Below are 20,290 nucleotides of genomic sequence, written 5' to 3' on the forward strand. Positions count from 1 at the left end.
ACTGCTGGTCATTAACACAATAAATGTGTGAGTTTAGGGAATAACAATTTGTACTTTTGTACCTACATCTAGATTCTGATCTGATTGTGGTAACTAAAGTAAGTAAGTAAGTAAGAAAGAAAGAAAGATAAGTGTTTAACATCCCATTAGTGTCGAGGTCATTAGAGAAGGAGCACAAGGTTGGATCAAGGTGGGATAGCAAAGTAAACCAGCTATACCCTTTCAAAAGAACCGAGTAATTTAGGGAAATCCTGGTAAACCTAAATCACAGACCACACAATAATTTTGAGAGTCCACAGTGTGATAACCACTGTGTTACCGCACTCAGTGCAGCATCTAAATATCTTACCTTCAACTATTACTGGCATAGCAACAACACCATCCCTAATTGCCACCAGTTTTTTAGTGTTTACATGAAACTACCCACATTCTTAATATTTAATGGCCATCATAACACAACCAGAAAGCTCACTGAAATGTCACTTTCAGTCACATTGCTCTTAATTTGTGTCGTAGAATTTGAATTTATAACAAATGCTCCTCCTGTTTTGGTGTAAACCTGTGTTTATTTTTCATATGTGTTGAAAAATTTCTCTCTTGTCTAGAATATAATACAATTATGGCGAAGCATGTCTTGCGACACTTTCCCCTCTACCAAGTGCTTCCCCCTCAAACTCTAATTGCATGGTGCCATCACAGCTTCTCTGCAGACTACAGTTCGCTTGTCTGTAAGTGATCAAGGGAGGCAGCATCCCTTTGATTATTTACTCAAAGCAAAGGCTCTCAGCTCCTGCATATTCACTCATTCTTGGACTATGAACAGGCGTAACTGACTCAATGGTCCACTTGCTCCACTCTCGTTTCTTAATATAGCACTACCTCTCAATATCTCTACTGCAGTTCTTGAGAATGTCTAAAGGAAGAATACTGAAAATAGTCTTTTCTGTGAGGAGTAGAGTAAGTATTTTTTTGCACACAATTTGGACGAAACATCTTAAACGTTTAATACGTAAAAAAATTCTCAAGTCAAAACATTTCTTTTCACTACATGAAGCAACACATGCGTATTACTCACATTATAAATGATGAGCTTTAGTGAACAAGTTAAAAAAACAAATACAGGAGTTGTCTGAACCAGTAAATCCTTAAGAAAAGAGTTTAGCTGTATCTTGTATGGTATGCTTCAAATTTTCAGACAATCACAATTGCTACAGTGGTGGCATACTCTTGAGAGAATGTACAAAAGAAATGGAAAAAATGTTCTGTCACTATGAAGCTTTGACACATATCACTAAAAAATAAAATTCTTTATATGGATGATAACATTAAAACATATTAAACAATTTAACTGCAAACTTTCAGTATTATTTTTGGTATGCAGAAGAGAGTGCTGATCAAACCTATCTTGGTTTTCTACTTTTATTTGCCTAATATTGGACAACTTTTTTTTTAAGATGAAGAGGTATTCACTTTGGTTCCAGAATATCATGTTTGGATATTTTTAGTGCAGTTAAAAGGAGTGTTCACAAAACTGGCAGTTTTAGAAAATACTCTGCAATTTGTACCAGTGGCACAATAGCTACAGTGTGCAGCGAACATTGCTTCCTCACTCAAAAGAAATAGAACAAATTGTTTAACTTTTTATTTTACTGTTCACCAAGAAGCACAAATTGAGAAAAGCCTCAGAGTGCTGTCCACAAAGAAGGCAATGTAAAGCAAAAGTAATAGGTGGAGGAAATCAATCACCATCTCTTGAAAATTTACACAATTTTTGGAAGAAGTTGATGTAGAATATAGAAATGTACTACTCCATTCCGAAATTCATTGGTTGAGCAAATGCCCCCTCCCCCCACCCCACCCCACTTAGAACAGAATGTTTCAAGTTTTTAAATGTGAAATTGGATGCTACAGAATTTTAAAATAAACATAAGGATTCATTTTTTAAAAATCAGAATTCACATTTCTAACAAATTTTGCAAATCGGTGAAATTTTCTGAACCTACAGCTGCACAGAAAGAAATGCACTATTTCTCATATGTTTGCAGATATTACTGGATTTCAGTGTAAACTTACATTGTTTAAAATTTATGTTTTAATAGCTTAAATCTTGTGACACTTTTGTATGGAGAGTAAGTAGGGTTCATGATCCCCAATGACTTATGTTCATCTCTGCAATTGGTGGGCATGGTTGTGTTGGGTTGCTGGTGTTACAGCACAAATAGTGCTCGGGCGGCGAGGGTGGGGGGCAGCTGCTGCTCGCTGGAGGAAAATGGTTCTTGAGCCACACTTCGCCAGGACTGTTATAATATGTACAGCTAAATGTCAAGAGTTCATTCTTATTTTACTCATTTGTAATACCACTAAAGGGGTGTAGTAGATACATTAAAAATCCTTTTCTCCTCAATTCTGAATCATTTCAACAAGTCATATGAATGGCACACGCCTAAGAAATATGTTTCAAAAAACTGGAAGGCAAACATAATATTTAGATTTGTTGAAGGGCTCCTGGGAAAGTGGAGTGCATCTGTAAGTAAACCGTGTGCAAGTTAGTTTCATGTTCCATGGACCATTTGCTTGATAAATCATAACGATGTGGAATGAGTCATATTACATTCACATTGCAAATTAATTTGTAAATATTGCTACAAATTGAACATTTATACGTCTTTTTTAAATTATTGTTAGTACTAATATCAAATATGAAGACTGGAGTTGATTATTCCGACCCACCAACTTGTACATATACAATTACAGAAATAATTCTACAAAACAAGAGGAGTTGTTGAGGAGATACTTTTTGGGTTTATTTTCAAATTTTAATTTTCTTTCAACTGTGGTAGATTATTTACAACAGACTTCATGAGGGAATAAATATACAACTAAAGCAGCAGTCTGTATGTCCAATTCCTTAAAAAATATTTGCAAGATCATCATGGGTGAGCACCCCATATTATTGTCACACCACATTTTTGAGCAGCGCACACTTTAGTTTCATAAAGGTGAGTTACCACAAAACATTATTCTATTTTATGAAAACTGAAGCTCATGGGGGGAGGGGGGGGGGATGGGAGAGGAAGGAGAGGGAAGGAATGTCAGCTGCATTCGGACTTTATGCGGATTCAGTGGTGACGAGCCAAAATGTGTGTCAGACTGGAATCTGTGCCCAAGATCTCCTGCTTATTAGGCAGTTGCATTAACCATTGTGCCACCCGGACACAGTGTTTATCGCAATTACATGGGGTATCTTGGTACATCACTCAGAAAACCCACATTCCCATCCAGCACCACCTGTCCACAGTCTCTGTCTATGTCCTCTTTGCTTACTACTTTGAGATTCCCACAGGAGGTCAAATGTGATATTTCATTCGCAGTGAAGGTGTTGGATTCATTGCCCATTGAGGAGAATAAATTATATAAATGCATTGTGTATGTTCTCTCCTTTCTGTGCCCCCCCCCCCCCTCCTCTCCCCCACCCACCACCCCTCCGTCACCTACAATTTCATAATATGTATCACAGCTGTGAACATGTCCAAAAGAACAGACACCACACATTTGTATAATTCATTATTCCAAATATACAAAATATGTGAACTTACTGATCTGTCTCACCCAAAGATTTACAATGATTCTAAGTTCAAACATGCCCAAGCCAAGTTATTTTAGGAAATCCAAAATGTGTCTTTTTCCAGTTTAAATTCTCATCAACATTGACACCTAAGAATTCTGTAGTTTTCACCCTATTTATTATTTCCTTGCCATATGTTACATTTATTACTAGCATGGTTCCCCTGCTTATGCAGAACTGAATATGTAGTACCTTTTCAAAATGGAGGGCAAGACCATTCCCAGAAAAACAGTCAATGATACTTTTAAGAACATTGTTTAACATATCTTCTGTTGCTGTATGTATGCTTGGACTGATTACAATACTACTGCCATCTGCAAAAAGAATGTTTACATATATGAGGACCATTAGGGGACCTAAGACTGAGACTTGGAGAACTCCATATATGCTTTGTCCCCAGTCTGAATAATGTCCCCAAACCACACTGGCTGCATTATTAAGTACAACTTTCTGCATTCTTTGGCTTACATCTGACATAATCAAACAGTTGGCTAAAGTATCAATCCCATAAAACTTCAGTATATCTAGGAGAATATTGTGATTCACACAGTCACATGCTTTAGATAGGTTGCAGAAAATACTAGGTGGTGGCATTCAGTTATTTAATGCTTGTAAAATTTGTTGAGTGAGGGCATAAATGGCATGCACAACAGAGCGACTCTTCTGAAATCTGAAGTGCGATTTGTTGGACTACTTTTGTGTCTAAGGTAAGACAGTATTGTAGAAAGTTAAGTTTTCAAAATACTGCTCTGATTTTTCTCTTAGTATGTTTGTCCCTATACTTTCTACAATACTTAAGCAATGATTGTAATATATATTTGCTCCCTATGACTCAACATTTATAGCTGTTACGTTCTGCTCAATAGTGATGTTATCCTGTTCCATCACTGGCTGTTCTCTCACGCAATTTGATTTCACACAAGCAGACAACACAAAAAATAATCCTGGATTTCCTAATTTAAATACAATTTTTCCTGCATGAAACTACAATTTTCCATGTTAAGTGACAACATACTTTCCCTTGGAGTTGCAAAACCTACCAATCCTTTGAACGGTAAATGCTTTATACAGCAGCGTAAAACTTCTCCGCACTTTAGGAAATGAAACCCAGCAAAAAACGACCAAAATTTTGACGCGCCGCAACAAGTACACTGTATATTTTTGCATTACAAAAGTATATATATGCATTCCACCAAATACTGCATGGTAGCTTCTGAAACACTGAAATCAATATTATGATGCACTTTTTTCAGGCAATCCTAGCTCATGTCACGTGATCACATACACTGATCAGCCACAACATTATGATGATTGACCTAGTATCAATATAAACCCATCCAGGAAGTAGCAGCATCACCTGGTGAGGAATGACTGCTAGTCAGACACACACATACTATATGCAATATCAGTAAGCATGGGGAAGACACCCAATTTACCCGAGTTTGACTGGGGGCAGACTGTGATGACCCATAGGCTTGTCGTGAACAGTTCGAAAACTGCACGACTTGTCGGGTGTTCGAAATACTATGCTGATGGGAGGTTGCGAACCATCTTCCAGGGGAATTGCTCCTAGACACCTATACTGTGGAGTGTAGACAACCTGGCAGCGGCTTCATTATGTTCTGGGGACAATTCATATAGGCATCCACAGGTCCAGTGGAGCTCGTGCAATGCACCATGATGCCAAGGAGTATCATGTACTGGTTGCAGGCTACATACAACTCTTTATGACAGTTCCAATTGATGTACTGGCCCTCCAACAAACCAGATCTGAACCCAATTGAGCACATCTAGATTTGATTGAACATGGTGTTAGGGCTCACTGGCTCCCTCCCCAGAATGTATGGAATCAGGTGACTTATGTGTGGAGAAGCGCTGTCAACTCCCACTCAGCGACCTACCATGGCCTCACTGCTTCCATGCCATGACACATCACTGCTGTCACCTGTGCCAAAGGTGCACATACCAGCTATGAGGCAGGTGGTCATACTGTTCTGGCTGATCAGTGTATCAAACACAAATGTACCACTAAAATTTTAATAATGGCATAAATGGCTGGTCATCAGGGTCTGGAGTTTTTCTATGTGGCTGGTACTCAAAGTGCTAAGTTTTGAATAAGAGTCAAATGCACTGTGACTTAAGAAATTCATTGCACATTCTCACACATAACGTAATTCATACTGCGTAACAGGAAATTTAATTTGAAAACCATCATTCCCAATATTTGCGCACAACCTGTTAGAAATGTAAACAGTTGTGACGTCATGTTCACCAAAAGCAGTTTGTTGTTATGAAGTATTGCATAGTCTTTGTTCTAAAGCCTTTGACACACTTTGCTGCCGGCAGATGCCTGTGTGTCAACCATGTTTTGTTGTTGTAAACGGTGCATTTTCTTTGAAACTTCATTCTATTTTGGTGTTATTCTCTCATTTGTTTCATTGCTGCAGTACAATTCTGCAGTAGTGGCCTAAAGTAAAATTCTTTGTTAGACCATGAATTCTCGTCAATCAAAATTATACAAATTTAACTGAAAACAGGAACAATGAAAAACTCTTGGGGAATTTTTTTCCCCACATGAAAATATTCCTGTAGTTTTCCCAGCTGTCTCAGAGCATATCACCCAGATATAGCTGAAAGTCTGTTGTCAGAATAACTGATTTCTGACCAATTCTACAGTACTGCTCCAGACTTTATCAACTAGGTTGCATAATAGATACTGAATGAAATCACGTTTTGCTAGAGCCATAAAAGGCCAGTGTACCTTATACAAAAGCTTAAAAGAGATGCTACACTAATTTCAATGAAAAGCTTTGGAGGAAAAAGCAACACTGAGGTTGCAAAACCTTGTCAGATAAATTTAGTGAACTTGTGTTAGAATACAATTGTGCATTCTGTTGTTTCATGTGTACTGAATGTATGGACCACAACTATAGGATATGAGAAGAAGGATGACTGGGTTTTAACAACTCATCAACAATGAGGTCATTAGAGACAGAAGAGATCAGTGTGTACTGAGGCAGTAAATTTCCCTCACTCCATATGCAAATGAAATAGGACAAAGTTACTAACATTGGTAAGCTGTACTCTACTGATTCACAGTACAATGGCTCACAGACTCTGTGTTTACTAGTGTGAAATATAAAAATAACATTTGTGATTAGCACCATTTTCAGGAATTGGTATATGTGGTATGTCAAATCCAAGTATATTGTTTTAAACATATATTTATGGAAGGTAAGTACTATTACCATTTCCTGTTCCTTCACAAAATGATAATCTGATAAAACTATTCCATAAAACATCCTCCTCAGTATCTCTCCAAGCCACTTCCTCCTCTGCTTTCATTCTCTGCTGCATGCACACCTACAAGTTCCGCACCAGCTTAATGATTTGCAACACCCTTCCCTGATGTGATACTCCCACTCCTCCCTTTAACAACACCGGCTGTGATCACTGTACTTTGCTCATCTTATGTTTAAATCTAATGTAAACAAATGTCTACTCAACATGCTCCATGGCTTTGTATTGATGGTCAGGCTCAGTCTACCCACACCAGATATTGTGATGGCACTGAAAATTTCCCTACTTACATATTAGTTATTTTGTTCTTATTCTAATGTGAAGTATTCAACGACATGAGCTAAAGTATTGCATTATTTACTGTTTTGGTCAATCACCATGTTAAATGTTTAACTTGTGTAGTTCTTGTTTTAAATTTCATTGGACAGTCATTACCTCTCTAGCTCATGTGGTCTTATCATTTGTACATGCTGTGGAAATTAGTGAAGTTGCTTTGAATTATGTAAGGGGAAAAAAAGAATGGAAAACCATTAAAAAGCAGTGAAGAACAGATCGTGGTTAATATTTCCAAATTTCTTGGAAATATTATCCTTTGCTACCAGTACAGCAGATTTCGGAAACAACATTCAAGTTTACTGGAGATTTTGTGATGAGTGTATTCGGTGCTTGGGAAGAAAAATGGAACACAGGTAAACAGTCTAATTTTGATATATCAGCAATATACTTTTACATCAGAGCTATCTCATGCAGCTGCAATATTGTAGGTTTGGAACAGGCTTTTCTGCTGCTCATACTCTCTCATAACTTTCACTTTCCACTTGATCTCATGTGCAGCATATTACAGAGTTTTACTGTGCATTATTTCATTGTTCTTCAAATTACACTAAGTGAATTTAGAAGTTAACCTGTTCACAAATCACATATAAACAGAATTTGATGTTTCATTGTTCAGCTGTAGCAGTGCGTTAATGCTGCAACTTATAGCCTAATCCTAGTGTGCTGCAGATTCCAGCTATGGGGAGTTCAGCGCAGCTGCATGTTAAAGTATTTGACATAGAGCCCAACTGCACAATGTTAACTAAGGTACGTGCACACAGAATAGGTTTTCAGATATTCAAGTGGCTCTTAAAGACTTCATAAGTAATAGGACCCAGTACATTGTCGTAGATGGTCAGTGTTCAGAGACAAGGGTATTGTAAGAAGTGCCCCAGGGAAGTATGATAGGACCACTATTATTTTCTGCCTACACGAATGAACTAGTGGACCGGGTGGGCAACCTGTGGTTGTTTGCTAATGATGCCATGGTGAATGGGAATGTATTGAATTTAAGTGACTGCAGGAAGATGACTTGGACAAAATTTCTAGATGGTGTAATGAATGACAGCTGGCCATAAATGTAGAAAATATAAGTTAATGTGGAAAAGTAGGAAAACAAACCCGTAATGCTCAGACACAGCATTAATAGTGGCCATGGCATTTAAGTATCTGAATGTGATGCTCTAAAGCAGTATGAAATGGAACAAGCATTATGAGGACTGTGGTAGGGCAGGTGAATGGACAACTTGAGTTTATTGAGAGAATTTTAGGGAAGTGTGGTTCGCCTATGAAGGAGACCTCATGTAGGACACTAGTGCGACCTACTCTTGAGTATTGCTTAAGTGTTCTGGTAGGTTCAATAAACATACAGATATTATAGAGATGTTTTGAGAACTCAAATGAGAACCCTTAATTAGAGGAGACGTTCTTTTCGAGAAATGCTATCGAGAAAATTTAGAGAACCAGCATTTAAAGCCGACTGCTGATGATCCTACTGCTGCTAACTTGTATTTCACATAAGGACCTCAAAGATAAGATATGAGATATTAGAGTTCATAGGGAAGCATAGACAAAGTCATTTTTTCCTCTCTCTGTGGGTGGAACAGGAAAGGACTTAACACTACAGGATACCCTTCACCACACACTGTTTGGTGGCTTGCAGAGTATGTCTGTAAATACAGAAATGTGCCAGCAAGGCAACAAACGAGCTGTGTGGCTGTAGCACAACAAGATTGCACTAACTGTATCCAAGTGTACTCAAGAAGGCATCATGTACATTTAACGAAACAGACACACCAATGACGTCACAACAAATTTCGAGAAATCTTACAATGAACAAAGTATTGCAACTGTAGGCAGGACACAGTAACGGGAGGAAATGGTTTGTAGCAAGGTACTGCAGGTACAAACATACAATGCAGGACAGAATCAAAATATGTATGTGATTAAATGAGAGTCATTGAGCAGCAGACAGACAAATAGAAATGACATGCTGAGCCTTCATCCAAAGAGTCCTCATCCAACACACACACACACACACACACACACACACACACACACACACACACACACACACAAAAGTGCGCTTGAGAATAATGCGAGTGATGACCTCTTAAAAAATATCAGTGCACCTTTCATTACATGAGACTTTTTTCAGTACACAAAAACCAACATGTTAATTGAAGTAATTTGTGGAACATGTACATTAGCATGCAGTTATTTGCTTTACTTGAAATATACAAGGTGATTCAATCTGTCTCATTTTCAACGCACCTAGGAACTGCAACCAGGGGACAGCAACAAGCACATGAGATTTGCACAGTGGTTCCTGCAGGAATCCGCTGCAGACTGAAGCTTCATAGTGTCCTCATCACTGATGAAGTGGCATTCTCACTCTAGGATGTGTTGAACATTCACAACCTGCATACATGGGTGGACATGAACCAACATGCTACACATATGCATGCCTCACAATGCGAATTTACCCTTACCATGTGGGCCGGCATCATCGCGGACTGTTTAATTGGGCCATAAAATCTCCCAGACAGACTTGATGGTCACACGTATCTCATATTCCTGCAAGAGGTCCTGCCAACCATGCTGAATGTTTCCACACCTATTTGTCACCGCATTCGATTTCTGCATGACAGAGCTCCCACCGATTTCAGCAGACAAGTGACAACATCTGCTGGCGACATTTCCTGGCTGCTGGATTGGTCACAGTGGCCAGTTACATGGCCACCATGATCACCCAACCAGTCCCCAATCGATTTTGTCCTGTGGAGGTACCCAGAGAGGATTATGTATGAAACAACTGTTACATCGCCGGAGGATCTAGTGGGAAGGACTGTCGTGGTAGCACAATGTCTTTGAGATACACCAGGTACCTCTGAGAGAGTGCACCATTCAATGTAGTGTCAATGTCAGGGGTGTCTCAATGCATCTGGCTAAAACGTTGACTATCTCCTGTAATGCACGTCCATTTGTAGCATTCTGATTAAATCTACATCTACAGTAACATACTCTGCAAATCACACGTAAGTGCCTGGAAGGTTCATCAAACGCCTACACAATACTTCCCTATTATTAATCGAAAGCACGTGGAAAAACCAAACACCTATATCTTTTCTATCATGCTCTGTTTTCCCTTATTTTATTATGATGATTGTTTCTCCATATGTAGGTAGGCACCAACAAAACTTTGTTGCACTCTGAGGAGAAAGTTGGTGATTGAAATTTCGTGAGAAGATTTCACCGCAATGAAAATGCCTGTTTTAATTATATCCACCTCAAATCCTGTACCATTTCAGTGACATTCTACCCCTATTTTGCAATAATATGAAATGTGCTGCCCTTCTCTGAACTTTCTCGATGTACTCTGTTAATCCTATCTGGTAAGGATCCCACACCACACAGCAGTACTCTAAAAGAAGATGGACAATTGTAGTATAAGTCAGTCTCTTATGTAGATCTGTTACGCTTTCTAAGTGTTCTGCCAGGAACACGCAGTCTTTGGTTTCCATTCCCACAGTATTTTGTGTGTGTTCTTTCCAATTCAAGTTGTTTGTAATTATACTTCCTACGTATTTAGTTGAATTTACCACCATTACATTTGACTGATGTATTGTGTAACTGAAGTTTAATGGGTTCCTTTTAGCACAAACACTTTTCATTATTTAGAGACAACTGCCAATTTTTGCACCATACAGAAATCTTTTCGAAGTCATTTTAGAATTTGTTTTGATCTTCTTATGACTTTACTAGCCAATAAACAGCAGCATCATCTGCAAACAACCTTAGACAGCTGCTCAGATTGTGTCCTAAATTGTTTATATAGATAATTAACAGCAGAGGGCCTCCAACACTACCTTGAGGAATGCCAGAAATCACTTCTGTTTTACCCCATGAGTTTCCATCAATTATTATGAACTGTGACCTCTCCAACAGGAAATCACAAATCCAGAACTGAGACAATATTCCATAAGAGCGCAATTTCACTACAAGCCATTTGTGTGGTAGTGTCAAAAGACATCTGTAAATACAGAATCAATCCTGAAATCCCCTGTCAATAGCATTCAACACTTAGTGTGTGAGAAAAGCCAGTTGTGTTTCACAAGAACAATGTTTTCTGAATCAGTGTTGACTGTTTGTCAATAGCCCGTTCTCTTCGAAGTCATTCATAATGTTTGAACACAATATACATTCCAAAATATTGCATATTGACGTTAATGATATGGACCTGTAACTTAGTGGATTACTCCTACTACCTTCCTTGAATACTGGTGTGACTAATGCAACTTTCCAGTCTTTGGGTGCAGACCTTTCGTTGAGCAAGCGGTTGTATATGACAGTTACGTATGGACCTATTGCATCAACATACTCGGAAAGGAACCTAATTGGTAGACAGTCTGGACGCAAAGACTTGCTTTTGTTAATTGATTTTAAGTTACTTCACTACTCCAAGGATATCTACTTCTAACGAGGGGACCTTCTGGGAGGTGCATCAAGTTATGGGCTCCCGCTTCACCTGCTTATAGTGTGGATAGGCACCTATCACACCCTAAAATTGCAGGTGCCAATGCGGCCTTGTTTTTTAAATATTGCCTGATAAAGTTTGGGCAGCTCTTTATATACAGAAAAGTTTCACTGTTGTGTCAAGTGAGCGAGTAGCCCAAGTGGCAAGTGAGCAATACTACCGTCCAGGCGACCCTGGTTCGAGACCCGTCTATGATACTCTTTTTTTCAAATGCCTGTTTTAATTTATAATTAATCATGAAAATTCCACAAAGAATTGTATACAAGAATTACAAGCATAAAAAGTGGCATAGACGGGTCTCGAACCAGGGTCACCTGGAAGGGAGTATCGCTCGCTTGCCACTCAGCTAGTTGCTCACTTGACACAACAGTGAAACTTTTCTGTATATAAAGAGCTGCCCAAACTTAAACAGGCAATATTTCAAAAATGTGGCCGCACTGGCACCTACAATTTTAGGGTGTGTTAGGTGCCTACCCACACTATAAGCAGGCAAAGTGGGAGCTCATAACTTAATGCACCTTCCAGAAGGTCCCCTCGTAAGTTACTCATAGTGGAAGCTGTTCCTGATGCAAATTCTGGAATATTTACTTTTGTCTTCTTTGGTAAAGGAATTTCAGAATGTTGCATTTAGCAATTCTGCTTTTCCAGCACATTTGTAAATAGTATTTCCATTGCTATCTTGCAGAGAAGGCATTAACACTGTCTTGCCACTAGCATACTTTACACACGACCAGAATTTCTCTGGATTTTCTTCCAGATTTTGAGAAAAAGTTTCGTTGTGGAAACTTATAAGCATCTCGCAGTGATGTCCGCACTACATTTCAAGCCCCTGTAAAAGAACGCCAAACTTGGATGTATTGCATTCGTTTAAATTTGGCGTGCCTTTTTTTTTTTGTTGTTGTTTCTGCAACAGTGTTCTGACCTGTTTTGTGAACCAAGGAGAATCAGCTCCATCATTTATTAATTTATTTTGTATAAATCTTTCAATAGATGTCAATACTATTTCTCTGAATTCAAGACACATCTGGTCTACACTTACACTATTAATTTGGAAGGAGTGGTGATTGTCTCCCACGGAGGAGTCAAGTAAATTTTTAGCTGCTTTTTGAATAGGTATATTTTTCGTTTATTTCTGGAGGATCTGGGGATTACAATATTCAATCTCACTATGACAACCCTCTGTGCCAGCCGCGGTGGTCTCGCGGTTCTAAGCGCGCAGTCTGGAACCGTGCGACTGCTACAGTCACAGGTTTGAATCCTGCTTTGGGCATGGATGTGTGTGATGTCCTTAGGTTAGTTAGGTTTAAGTAGTTCTAAGTTCTAGGGGACTGATGACCACAGCAGTTGAGTCCCATAGTGCTCAGAGCCATTTGAACCATTTTTGAACAACCCTCTGTTCACTAATCCCTGTATCCATTTTGATACTCGTTATTAGCTAATGGTTATTTGTTGCTAGGAGGTCAAGTGTGTTTTCACAACTGTTTACTATTCGCATGAGCTCATGAACTAACTGCATGAAATAATTTTCAGAGAATGGACCAAGCACAATTTTGGATGATGTTATGAGTTGGGTACACGGTTAAAATTAAACTGAAGTTATTTTTGAACCTTTTAGCAACTGTATCACCTGAATTGGGTGGTCGGTAAAATGATCCTACTATTATTTTATTTGGGTTGCCCATACTAACTCCCTTCAGTTTTGCAACAAGATAAACTACTTCTAACAGTAACAAAAATGTCACTGCCACCTGTGTTTAGCCTATCTTTTCAAAACACAGTTAGGTTCCTCACAACAATTTCAGTTGAACTTATCTCTTTGCTTTAGCCAGCTTTCAGTGCATATAACAATTCGAGCATCAGCGCTTTCTATTAGCTCTTGGAGCTCTAGTACCTTCCCAACACAGCTACGACACGTCAGCCACAGACAGCACCTGGAAACTCTTTGTCAGACTAATCATGGACGCCTTAAGTGTGGCCTCCTGAGTTGTCTTTTGCCACCTGCCATGCCTCGAGGAGACATCCCACTCAACCACGAGTGAGGGGCCAACCTCAGTGCAAAGAGTAACTGGGATGGCCACCAGTGTAAACTGATTGGAGGACTCAGGAGTGCTGGATGTCCACTGGATCCCCATGGTCAGCCCACAACAGTGACGCCCATGCACTGCAGGTTCAGGCTGTGTATATAAAGCCATCACAGCTTGAGTTCAGAGTGAAGTGTCACCAACTGGGCTCACATCCACACGCAGCAATCGCAGTCCCAATCCATGCTAAAGGCTATGGAAAACTACACTATGCTGACAAACGGTAGAGCGATGTGCTGCAGAAATCTACTGAAAAAAAACGAAAGAACCCTGTCTAAGAAATTATATTAATCCGCACAGATTAAAAACTGGACTACCAACGCACTCAGTTGAGACTAAATAACTCTCTCCTAATTAGAAACTACACTCCAGGAAATTGAAATAAGAACACCGTGAATTCATTGTCCCAGGAAGGGGAAACTTTATTGACACATTCCTGGGGTCAGATACATCACATGATCACACTGACAGAACCACAGGCACATAGACACAGGCAACAGAGCATTCACAATGTCGGCACTAGTACAGTGTATATCCACCTTTTGCAGCAATGCAGGCTGCTATTCTATTTTGTTGTTGTTTCTGCAACAGTGTTCTGACCTGTTTTGTGAACCAAGGAGAATCAGCTCCATCATTTATTAATTTATTTTGTATAAATCTTTCAATAGATGTCAATACTATTTCTCTGAATTCAAGACACATCTGGTCTACACTTACACTATTAATTTGGAAGGAGTGGTGATTGTCTCCCACGGAGGAGTCAAGTAAATTTTTAGCTGCTTTTTGAATAGGTATATTTTTCGTTTATTTCTGGAGGATCTGGGGATTACAATATTCAATCTCACTATGACAACCCTCTGTGCCAGCCGCGGTGGTCTCGCGGTTCTAAGCGCGCAGTCTGGAACCGTGCGACTGCTACAGTCACAGGTTTGAATCCTGCTTTGGGCACGGATGTGTGTGATGTCCTTAGGTTAGTTAGGTTTAAGTAGTTCTAAGTTCTAGGGGACTGATGACCACAGCAGTTGAGTCCCATAGTGCTCAGAGCCATTTGAACCATTTTTGAACAACCCTCTGTTCACTAATCCCTGTATCCATTTTGATACTCGTTATTAGCTAATGGTTATTTGTTGCTAGGAGGTCAAGTGTGTTTTCACAACTGTTTACTATTCGCATGAGCTCATGAACTAACTGCATGAAATAATTTTCAGAGAATGGACCAAGCACAATTTTGGATGATGTTATGAGTTGGGTACACGGTTAAAATTAAACTGAAGTTATTTTTGAACCTTTTAGCAACTGTATCACCTGAATTGGGTGGTCGGTAAAATGATCCTACTATTATTTTATTCGGGTTGCCCATACTAACTCCCTTCAGTTTTGCAACAAGATAAACTACTTCTAACAGTAACAAAAATGTCACTGCCACCTGTGTTTAGCCTATCTTTTCAAAACACAGTTAGGTTCCTCACAACAATTTCAGTTGAACTTATCTCTTTGCTTTAGCCAGCTTTCAGTGCATATAACAATTCGAGCATCAGCGCTTTCTATTAGCTCTTGGAGCTCTAGTACCTTCCCAACACAGCTACGACACGTCAGCCACAGACAGCACCTGGAAACTCTTTGTCAGACTAATCATGGACGCCTTAAGTGTGGCCTCCTGAGTTGTCTTTTGCCACCTGCCATGCCTCGAGGAGACATCCCACTCAACCACGAGTGAGGGGCCAACCTCAGTGCAAAGAGTAACTGGGATGGCCACCAGTGTAAACTGATTGGAGGACTCAGGAGTGCTGGATGTCCACTGGATCCCCATGGTCAGCCCACAACAGTGACGCCCATGCACTGCAGGTTCAGGCTGTGTATATAAAGCCATCACAGCTTGAGTTCAGAGTGAAGTGTCACCAACTGGGCTCACATCCACACGCAGCAATCGCAGTCCCAATCCATGCTAAAGGCTATGGAAAACTACACTATGCTGACAAACGGTAGAGCGATGTGCTGCAGAAATCTACTGAAAAAAAACGAAAGAACCCTGTCTAAGAAATTATATTAATCCGCACAGATTAAAAACTGGACTACCAACGCACTCAGTTGAGACTAAATAACTCTCTCCTAATTAGAAACTACACTCCAGGAAATTGAAATAAGAACACCGTGAATTCATTGTCCCAGGAAGGGGAAACTTTATTGACACATTCCTGGGGTCAGATACATCACATGATCACACTGACAGAACCACAGGCACATAGACACAGGCAACAGAGCATTCACAATGTCGGCACTAGTACAGTGTATATCCACCTTTTGCAGCAATGCAGGCTGCTATTCTATTTTGTTGTTGTTTCTGCAACAGTGTTCTGACCTGTTTTGTGAACCAAGGAGAATCAGCTCCATCATTTATTAATTTATTTTGTATAAATCTTTCAATAGATGTCAATACTATTTCTCTGAATTCAAGACACATCTGGTCTACACTTACACTATTAATTTGGAAGGAGTGGTGATTGTCTCCCACGGAGGAGTCAAGTAAATTTTTAGCTGCTTTTTGAATAGGTATATTTTTCGTTTATTTCTGGAGGATCTGGGGATTACAATATTCAATCTCACTATGACAACCCTCTGTGCCAGCCGCGGTGGTCTCGCGGTTCTAAGCGCGCAGTCTGGAACCGTGCGACTGCTACAGTCACAGGTTTGAATCCTGCTTTGGGCACGGATGTGTGTGATGTCCTTAGGTTAGTTAGGTTTAAGTAGTTCTAAGTTCTAGGGGACTGATGACCACAGCAGTTGAGTCCCATAGTGCTCAGAGCCATTTGAACCATTTTTGAACAACCCTCTGTTCACTAATCCCTGTATCCATTTTGATACTCGTTATTAGCTAATGGTTATTTGTTGCTAGGAGGTCAAGTGTGTTTTCACAACTGTTTACTATTCGCATGAGCTCATGAACTAACTGCATGAAATAATTTTCAGAGAATGGACCAAGCACAATTTTGGATGATGTTATGAGTTGGGTACACGGTTAAAATTAAACTGAAGTTATTTTTGAACCTTTTAGCAACTGTATCACCTGAATTGGGTGGTCGGTAAAATGATCCTACTATTATTTTATTCGGGTTGCCCATACTAACTCCCTTCAGTTTTGCAACAAGATAAACTACTTCTAACAGTAACAAAAATGTCACTGCCACCTGTGTTTAGCCTATCTTTTCAAAACACAGTTAGGTTCCTCACAACAATTTCAGTTGAACTTATCTCTTTGCTTTAGCCAGCTTTCAGTGCATATAACAATTCGAGCATCAGCGCTTTCTATTAGCTCTTGGAGCTCTAGTACCTTCCCAACACAGCTACGACACGTCAGCCACAGACAGCACCTGGAAACTCTTTGTCAGACTAATCATGGACGCCTTAAGTGTGGCCTCCTGAGTTGTCTTTTGCCACCTGCCATGCCTCGAGGAGACATCCCACTCAACCACGAGTGAGGGGCCAACCTCAGTGCAAAGAGTAACTGGGATGGCCACCAGTGTAAACTGACTGGAGGACTCAGGAGTGCTGGATGTCCACTGGATCCCCATGGTCAGCCCACAACAGTGACGCCCATCCACTGCAGGTTCAGGCTGTGTATCTAAAGCCATCACAGCTTGAGTTCAGAGTGAAGTGTCACCAACTGTGCTCACATCCACACGCAGCAATCGCAGTCCCAATCCATGCTAAAGGCTATGGAAAACTACACTATGCTGACAAACGGTAGAGCGATGTGCTGCAGAAATCTACTGAAAAAAACGAAAGAACCCTGTCTAAGAAATTATATTAACCGCACAGATTAAAAACTGGACTACCAACGCACTCAGTTGAGACTAAATAACTCTCTCCTAATTAGAAACTACACTCCTGGAAATTGAAATAAGAACACCGTGAATTCATTGTCCCAGGAAGGGGAAACTTTATTGACACATTCCTGGGGTCAGATACATCACATGATCACACTGACAGAACCACTGGCACATAGACACAGGCAACAGAGCATTCACAATGTCGGCACTAGTACAGTGTATATCCACCTTTTGCAGCAATGCAGGCTGCTATTCTCCCATGGAGACGATCGTAGAGATGCTGGATGTAGTCCTGTGGAATGGCTTGCCATGCCATTTCCACCTGGTGCCTCAGTTGGACCAGCGTTCGTGCTGGACGTGCAGACCGTGTGAGACGACGCTTCATCCAGTCCCAAACATGCTCAATGGGGGACAGATCCGGAGATCTTGCTGGCCAGGGTAGTTGACTTACACCTTCTAGAGCACGTTGGGTGGCACGGGATACATGCGGATGTGCATTGTCCTGTTGGAACAGCAAGTTCCCTTGCCGATCTAGGAATGGTAGAACGATGGGTTCGGTGACGGTTTGGATGTACCGTGCACTATTCAGTGTCCCCTTGACGATCACCAGAGGTGTACGGCCAGTGTAGGAGATCGCTCCCCACACCATGATGCCGGGTGTTGGCCCTGTGTGCCTCGGTCGTATGCAGTCCTGATTGTGGCGCTCACCTGCACGGCGCCAAACACGCTTACGACCATCATTGGCACCAAGGCAGAAGCGACTCTCATCGCTGAAGACGACACGTCTCCATTCGTCCCTCCATTCACGCCTGTCGCGACACCACTGGAGGCGGTCTGCACGATGTTGGGGCGTGAGCGGAAGACGGCCTAACGGTGTGCGGGACCATAGCCCAGCTTCATTGAGACGGTTGCGAATGGTCCTCGCCGATACCCCAGGAGCAACAGTGTCCCTAACTTGCTGGGAAGTGGCGGTGCAGTCCCCTACGGCACTGCGTAGGATCCTACGGTCTTGGCGTGCATCCATGCATCGCTGTGGTCCGGTCCCAGGTCGACGGGCACGTGCACCTTCCGCCGACCACTGGCGACAACATCGATGTACTGTGGAGACCTCACGCCCCACGTGATGAGCAATTCGGTGGTACGTCCACCCGGCCTCCCGCATGCCCACTATACGCCCTCGCTCAAAGTCCATCAACTACACATACGGTTCACGTCCACACTGTCGCGGCATGCTACCAGTGTTAAAGACTGCGATGGAGCTCCATATGCCACGGCAAACTGCCTGACACTGACGGCGGCGGTGCACAAATGCTGCGCAGCTAGCGCCATTCGACGGCCAACACCGTGGTTTCTGGTGTGTCCGCTGTGCCGTGCGTGTGATCATTGCTTGTACAGCCCTCTCGCAGTGTCCGGAGCACGTATGGTGGGTCTGACACACCGGTGTCAATGTGTTCTTTTTTCCATTTCCAGGAGTGTAGTAATATGTTGCAAAATCGCTTTACTTTCCAACACAAACGAAAATGTAAGAACTTTGTCTATTAAATATTACATTAACATGTGGAAACTGACAAAACTAAAATACCAAAGCACACAGATGAAAATATACAATTTGCTCCTTGTTAGGAAGTCGTAAAATGTCACAAAATCAGTTACTTCTCTGTTACTACTTGTGTCTTGGCTGGTTGCTGCTGCCTGCAATGCCATTTAGTAGCCACAGATGGCCTTTACAACCCCTGATTCATATGTGATTATTGAGCCTTGTTGTATGCCTCATGTCCCATGTCCATTCATAAATGTTTCTTTGAATCACCCTGTATAATGGAAGTGCTTATATCATGTTGTTCTTTCAAAGGTTGTGATGAATACTGTCATACTTGTACCAATGGCGTATGTCAGGAATTTGCTTTGCGATTTGGATATTTGTTAGAAGTAGGTGACCACTTACAGACTGGGATTTGAAGAGAATTTACTTTACAGTTTAAATATTACCATTTTTGAATCAGGACGTATGAAACATTGATAAGTTTCTTAAATTATCATCATCATAATCATCATCATATACAGATTTTTCAGACACTATGCTTTCTTGTTTGGCATCTGGCATTATAAGTCAGCTAAGCATTATTTGTCAATTTTGAGTGCAGCAACCATAATATAATAAAGACGGAACAAAATCTCTTACAGTTAAAGAATTCTAAATTCTATTATGTTTTAAACTCTGACAATCTGTAACACACGTCCACTTCAAGTGATAGACACAACATATTCTTCATGTCACACACAAAAATTATTTATGTGACACGTCAGGGAAAAATGTTTTATTTTATATCTAATTTATGTGTTATTTTAGTCATTTTTGCTGATTTTTCTCAATGTGTATTTCTCAAGCCTGTTCCTTATTTTTGTCTCATTTCATTGTTTTTCAGTACTATGTTGAAAATGAAAATATACCCCTCAATTACACTATTTTAAACATTAAATTCATTCACATTTTTTGTCTGAAAAATATATATATATACATTGAACATATTGATTTGCTCAAAGGAAAAATGACTCTTTTTAACTACATAACAAGTAAAGTTTTTCCTACGAAACAAGTGTCATC

General features: G+C 40.5%; 1 protein-coding gene across 1 annotated transcript in view; it reads right to left on the reverse strand.

Annotated features, from left to right (window-relative positions):
* Nucleotides 1–20,290, reverse strand: part of LOC126297969 (histone-lysine N-methyltransferase trithorax-like) — a 118,992-nt gene that overhangs the window by 86,504 nt on the left and 12,198 nt on the right. The gene's annotated exons all lie outside the window — the stretch shown is intronic.

Source organism: Schistocerca gregaria, chromosome X (genome assembly GCF_023897955.1).
Source record: "Schistocerca gregaria isolate iqSchGreg1 chromosome X, iqSchGreg1.2, whole genome shotgun sequence".
In the NCBI taxonomy this organism is placed as follows: domain Eukaryota; kingdom Metazoa; phylum Arthropoda; class Insecta; order Orthoptera; family Acrididae; genus Schistocerca; species Schistocerca gregaria.